This window comes from Ursus maritimus, assembly GCF_017311325.1.
Source record: "Ursus maritimus isolate PB19 chromosome X unlocalized genomic scaffold, ASM1731132v1 scaffold_X1, whole genome shotgun sequence".
NCBI lineage: Eukaryota > Metazoa > Chordata > Mammalia > Carnivora > Ursidae > Ursus > Ursus maritimus.
The window spans coordinates 124,211,897-124,219,112 of NW_024423319.1; the positions used below are offsets into that span (position 1 = coordinate 124,211,897).

The window sequence follows — 7,216 nt, forward strand, 5'->3', positions numbered from 1 at the left end:
GAAGTAATTATTATATAATACAATTATTATATAATATATATTATATATAATTTTGTATGATTTATGTTTTATATATGTTTTATATTTTTTATATATTTTATATGTATAACATATACAAATATATAACTATATATTGTGCCTTTTGTATATTTTTAAAGTATGGTTTATATATAAACACTTAAATATTATATTTATATATAAATATTTTCATATATATTTTAATATGGTTTATGCTTTTTGCTTTATCCGTAACAGAGTACCTAACGCTGAGCCGTGACGACCCAGGCAGTCCCGCCATTTGCAAGAGCATGGATGGACCCCGCGGGTATGATGCTTCATTCCACACGGCAGAGAAAGACACGCCGTGCGCGCTCGCCCTTCTACAGAGAATCTAAAATGCTCAGACTCACAGTCGCAGAGACCAGACCGTGGTTCCCAGCGGCTGGAGGTCGGGAAAGGCAGAGTCCTTGGTCCCAGGGTATGTATTTAATGTTCTTTAAGATTTTTCTTTATTTATTTGAGAGAAAGAGAGCACAAGCTGGGAGAGAGAGAAGCAGGCTTCCCACTGAGCAGGGAGCCCGACGCAGGATTCGATCCCAGGACCCTGAGATCACGACCTGAGCGGAAGGCAGACGCTTCACCACGGAGCCCCCAGGTGTCCCCAATGTCGCCTGGCGTCCCGTGTTTAGAACATACAACCTCAGGGCACTAGCACGTTCACAACTGTGCACCTGCCATCTCTATTTGCAGAACCTTCCATCCCGCGGAGGAGACCCCGTCCCCCTCCCCAGCCAGTGGGGACCACCTGTTTGCTCCCCGTCTCCGTGCACTTCCCATGTCTGCAGGACCACACACGACCTGTCCTGTGAGTCTGGCTTCTCATACGAGCATCGTGTCCCCAGAGGCCGTGCACGGGGCAGCCGGCCTCAGAGCTCCGTTCCTGTTCGTGGCTCAGTCCTACTCCATCCACGCATGGACCCCGTTGCATTTCTCCGTCCATCTGTGGACGCTGGGCTGTTTGCATCAGCGGGGGCTGGGCACGTCCCGTGTTGACCCACAAAGCAGAAAACACAACACAGCCTCCCTGAGCTGCAGGACATGGGGACACGGGCTCGTGTTCGTCACCTGCTCCTGAGAGCCTGGGGCGTAGTGGACACGCCCACACCCCGTGGCCTGGCTGCGTGCCACGTCTTCAGGGAAGTGGCATTGAGTACGGGGCCTCTTGTACCCGCGAGCTCGTTTCCTTGCACCGCCTCATCGATGCCAGCCCTGCAGACAAACGGCCACGGCCAGATGGGAGGGCCAGATAGCGTGCTGCGGTGTGCGGGGCGGAGGCCCTGTGGCTTCCCTTCCCGTGTCCTCGCCCACCTCACGATGACGACAGGACCTACCCGGAGCTGCAGAGACGGAAGGAGGTGACCAGACAGGACAGCGGGATAGCACGATGCGTGCCTCCTGAAACCCACTTGGGGGGCTCGGCATCCCCGAGACCTCGCAGGGTCAGGTTTGCTCAGAAAGGTGATGCTGGCACAAGTGTGCAGGGCACAGGGTCCGGGGCTGGCCTGTGGGTCTGGTCTTCGTGGCGCGCACAAGGAAGCGTGGGCATCTCGGTTCCCCCACACACGCTACCCCCCCCCCTTGATGCCAGAGTATGCCGTTTTCCTGGAGAAAGAGCAGACCGACCGTGCACATGTGGCAAAGCCCCTACATGCACAGGACTTGGGGTCTGGGGACCAACAGGGCTGGGCTGCTGGCATATTCGCACCCAGCATCCTAGAGTCACGCCTGCAACACTGCGACCGTCAGAACCGCACGGAGCGCTGACTGCTCCCTTCCTACCGCCGGGCGTGAAAGCATCGCCAGAACTGGGCAGAAAACGGGCTGGTCGAAGTCCCCACACGGTTCTCCCTGCAGGTGCTCGCGCCATGCACGCTTCCTCGTTTCTCCCACACGTTGCAGCAGAGGGAACTGTGGACTCATGGGGTTCTCGGGGTCCCCATTTCCCACACACAGACGTCTCTACTGCTCTGTGCGCGGCACCTGCCTTTGGTGACCATTCCCTGCCGGCAAGGCTGACGGTGAAGAAGAGTGGGGTGCACGCACACGTCTGCCGTTCCAGCGTGACCCATTTCTGTGGCGTCCACTGTCTGGAGGAACAATCCAGGGGTGGACCCTCAGGACCCTTCCGCGCTCACCCTGGGTGAGCGTCCGTGCATAACCCTCTTTTGTGGTGTTTCTGCCTCAAGTCGCCTTACTGAATTAAAAAAAAACCCAAAAAACAAACACACAAACCCAAAATCCTAACTTAACTGCACAAAGGACAGCTGGGGAGAGGCTGAGCCAAAAGGAGAAGGCCTCATCAGCTCCGTCAGCCCCACCTGGGAATCTGCCTGGCGGGGACTCCCATTTTTCATTGCTTTGCCCATGTTGGCAAAGGACCAAAAATTGCCCTCAGTGTTCATTTTGGGGTTTGTCACGAGTGCACAGATTTGCAAATTCAGGACTCACCAACAGTGAGGATGGGCTTTAGGGGCCCCCAGCTCGGACCGAGTCCGCAAAGGGGGGGCTGGGTGGGGTCTCAGTGGGCTCGTGACAGGTGCACAGCGGAGTCAGAACGGCGAATTCATGATCTGTTGGCCGAAACTGGTGTCCACAGACCCTTTGTACGTGAGGCGACATCAGACCGTCCCTGCCCGAGGGCCTCGTCCCCAGCATGGGGACGGACAAACAGGACGTGGTCCATCTACCCGGGGGAATATGACTCGGCCGTGAAAGGGAGGGCAGCTCTGACGCCTGCTGCCCTGTGGACGGATCCGGAAGTCCCGACGCCCCGTGCAAGACACAGACGCACAAGGACAAATCCTGCATGGTGCCGTTTATGGAAAACGTGCAGAACCAGCAAATGCACAGACATAGAGCAGATTTCCGGTCACCCGCGGCTGCGGAGGGCATGCGGAGCGGCCGCTCACGGGGACGGGGTCTCCTTCGCAGGGGATGTACGTGTTCCGGGCACAGAGAGAGGTGGTCGTTGCATGACCTTGCGAATGTACGACATGTCCCCTGAGTTGTGCACTTTGAAAGGGTGGGTTTTGTGTTGTGCAAATGGAGGTCAGATTCACAAAGGCACACGAGGGAGAAGAGCCCTTGTCCCCGTGTCCCCTGGGCTGCTGCTCAGCTCTGGGTTCCCTCCTGGGCTGTGACGGTCACTGCGTGCCACTTTGCACATCTGCCCACCTGCTCCCTGCCGTGCTCCCTCCCAGGGGATTCATCCTGTCCCAGCTCCAGAGACCAGAGTTTGAGATCCAGGCGGGGCAGGACCCCTGAGATCCAGGCGGGGCAGGGCCGTGCTCTCTCCAGAGGCTTCAGGGGGGGGTCCTTCCTCCTCTTCCACCTTCTGGGGCTCCAGGCGTCCCTGGGCTGGTGGCCACGTCCCTCCCATCTCTGCCTCCATCCTCACGTGGCTTCTCCTCTGTGTCTCTGTGTCTCCTCTTCTGTCTCTTGAAAGGACCCCTGTCATTGGATTTAGGGTCACCCTGATCCAGGACGGTCTCATCTCAGATCCGTAACTAATGGCACCTGCTTCATACCCACAGGCTTCAGGGATTCACGCTTGGACATAACTTTCGGGGCCCCCCTCGCATTCAGACCCGTGCACCTGCCTTTGCGAAATGCCACTCACACCCATACACCGCAGGTCATCGAGCCAGACAAGAGGGTGCAGCATGGTGGGTGTGAACCCCTGAAGCCTCAGCCCCAGCAGGGAGCGGTCACCTGAGCTGACGGCACCATAGCCGCGGACAGATGGCAGGGATGTGCAGGAAGTGCCCGGAAAGCTGTGACCACAGCAGCTGCTGTCACCGTGTTTCTGCTGGCCCTCATTGTGCCCCGAGACAGCTCCTAGGGAGGCTGCCGCATGCGGTGACCCGGGGACAAACAGGCGGACTCCTGGGCGTCATGCCAGTGCACGCAGAAGGGCAATACATCCTGGACGGGAAATAGTTCTTGCTGGACACACAGTCCCTCTGCTGGTCACACGGTCCTTCTGCAGACCCCCTGGGTCCCCGTGCACCCCAGCCACAGCCCCTGGGCTCTGACAGAAGCCAGGTCTGACCACAGCTTCCTGCACACAGCCCCAGTCTGCCCTCACGGTCTCTCTGGGCTGATGTGCCTGGCCACTGGAGGTTGCCACAAAACCCAGTTCTGACCACGGTGATGGAAGAGGAAGTTGGCCGCAGGGATGCTGACCAAGGTGCTGCTTTCCTACCACGGGGCCAGACTCAGAGGAGGGCGGACTGGCACAGGTCTTTTCCTCCTCCTGCCCTGAATGCAGACGTGACACCTGGTGCCGTGGCAGCCGCTTTGCACCATGAGGCAAGGATGCTAATTTACCAAGAAGGATGGTGGAAAAGGATAAAAAGAGAGGGGTCTTCAATGGCATCATGAAGTTGCCCACCCTACCCTGGAGGGCTCATCTCTAGATTTCTTAATACATGAAGAAAAAATAATAATCTCATGGTTTAAGCCACCAGTACTCAGGACTTACCGCTGGAAGCCTTCTTAATGAGTCATTCTTTTTTGTTTTTTTTTTTTTTTAGGATTTTATTATTTATTTATTTATTTATTTATTTATTTATTTGACAGAGAGAGAGAGACAGCTAGCAAGACAGGGAACACAAGCAGGGGGAGTGGGAGAGGAAGAAGCAGGCTCCCAGCGGAGGAGCCTGATGTGGGGCTCGATCCCAGGACCCTGGGATCACGCCCTGAGCCAAAGGCAGACGCTTAATGACTGAGCCACCGAGGTGCCCCTAATGAGTCATTCTTTGTGCAGAGAGGCTTCTCCAGCTCTCATTGAGTAGGCACCGGGGTGTGAAGACCTGTCCCAATGGCCAAGGACATGGGGTCCCCTGCGTCCACTTAGGATCTGAGGTACAGTTTGTGTCTGGAGGCAATCTGAGCTTTTGGAAGGCGCCGTGGTGTGTCTGCCTGTCCTGGAGATGGGTGAGGACCTAGTGTCTGTCTGTCCTGGAGATACGTGAGGACACAGGTCCGTGCCCTTTTGTCTGGGGTCCCAGGGATTGAAGCATCAGTCCCCTACAAGACTCGTGAGTGCCCTACAAGACATGGAAGGAGCTTTGTCACTCCCACTTTGTTTCCCCCTGAGAGAAACTGTCACTCGGAAGGACCAGGTGCTCCCAGGGACTCCAATTCAGGCACAAGAGCAGATAAATGTGCCCCCTGCCCGACGGCAAATTCTCTCTGAACCCTCCACACCCATGCTTCCCTCCTCCACCTCCCTGTGACTGACACTGTCCACGGGCACCTTCTAGGGGCTGGCAGGCCCAGGGGCTGCTTCTGAGGGCTTGCACGCTGGGGACAGGGGTGCGTGCATCAGGGAAATAACTGCCGTCGACAGGTCAGTGGAACCATATGACTGGTGTGACGGCCCCCTTAGCAGGTGCGAGTGCCCAGCTGGGGCTCAGGGTCTTGGCGTGGAATCCCCCACAAGAAGGAAGCTCGTGACTTTGGAAGGAACTGGGCTAAGGCCCAGCAGGTCTCAGCCTGTCCTCTCTGTCCCCAGAGCCAGGGGTCTTGGGAGGGCAGCCGTCAATACCTGTGCATTCATGCCAGACCTTAACGGGTGCTCCAATAAGATGCAGCTCGGTTTCCCAGGGCCTGAGCTGCTATTTTGGGTCCTGTTCTCCCTGTGGGACCTGCAGATTCCTCTCTGTCACTCAGAATCAGTCCCTGGCTGCCCAGAGCACATCCGGTCCCTCTGGCTTCCTTACAGCCAGCCCCAAACAAGCCAGCCGCAGGAACTCGGTTGGCCTGTGCCCAGCTGCTCCCTGGGCAGGTGAACTTGACATTCCTGGGGCCGAGAACACCTTCCAGACCACTTGAAGGAGTTGAGTCCATTTCTGTGCAAGGCACACACACAGTAAGACCAGCCTAATATGCATCCACACCCAGCCCCAACATGCCCAGCTTTATCCCCAGGGTCCTCACTGTTCCACCCTGAGGTCAACCACATGCACCGGGAGCCACAGAGCAAGGCTCAAAAACTCAGCCCTCAGGCCTGAGCTGGCCCCCAACTTGCTTTTGTAAATAAAGTTTTATTCGAACACTTCTGTGTCCATTTGGTTACATATCGCCCATGGCCGCTCTCATGACAACCACAGAGTCCAGGCATCTACACGGACACTGTGTGGACCTCGAGGCTTAAGTATTTCCAACCTTCTTCCTTAGAGCCAAAATATGACAACCCTGAGCTACAGCCCCGTGTTCACAAGGAGGTCTCGACCCCAGGTCACGGCCTTGGACACATTCAGTCAATAAAGATGCATCTGGCAGAGAGCTATTCACCTCATTCTTTAAAAACCTTAACTCGGGGTGCCTGGATGGCTCTATCAGTAAAGTGTCTGCCTTTGGCTCAAGTCATGATCCCAGGGTGCTGGGATCAAGTCCCGCGTCGGGCTCTTGCTCAGCGGGAAGCCTGCTTCTCCCTCTCCCTCTCCCTCTGTGTTCTCTCTCTTTCTCTCAAATAAATAAAAATATTTAAGAAAATCACCCCTAACTCTTGCTGTAGGGTTGTTTCATGATTCGCTGCTGCAACGTGCCCTTTTTGGAATTGACGGGACAGGGGGTGCAGGTGAATCCCACCTGGTCTATTTCAAGATGAGAGAACTTACCTGAGGAAGATGAAGGTAGAGTGAGTCAGTCAGCGTCCTACAGGTCATATCCACCCCGTAGGCCCTACAGATCTTGGATCTAATAGGTACAGCACCCTATTGATAAATATCACCACCCCCCAGCAGCCCGGCAGCCTGGACTCTCGAATGGTGACCGTCACTGGTGTCGTGGGAGAGATGTGCCCACGCCTTCTGCAGCATCTCAGAGACACATCCTCTGTGCGGGGCCGACCCCTCCATCATGAGTGTGACCTTCCGACATACCAGCATCACAGTCTGTAGAAACATAACATATGTAAGTAGGTAGATAGAAAGATGGATGGGTGGATGATAGTGATAGATAGATAGATAGATAGATAGATAGATAGATAGATAGGATGGATAGATAGAGTGGATGGATAGATATGATGGATGGGTGGATAGATGGATGGATGGATAGATGGATGGATGGATAGATAGATAGATAGATAGATAGATAGATACGATGGATGGATGGATGGATGGATGGATGGATGGATGGATGGATGGAT

The 7,216-nt window shown here is 55.2% G+C and overlaps 1 long non-coding RNA gene across 2 annotated transcripts in view; it reads right to left on the bottom strand.

The window, feature by feature from the left end:
* The window catches only part of LOC103666292, an 11,030-nt gene that overhangs the window by 1,354 nt on the left and 2,460 nt on the right, over positions 1-7,216 (bottom strand). The window contains exon 2 of one of the 2 annotated variants that reach the window (XR_569457.2): positions 6,687-6,962. This is a non-coding gene — a long non-coding RNA (uncharacterized LOC103666292). Of the gene's footprint in view, positions 1-805; positions 2,323-6,686; positions 6,963-7,216 lie in introns of those variants that run through there. The other variant, XR_005835990.1, reaches the window with a different exon arrangement.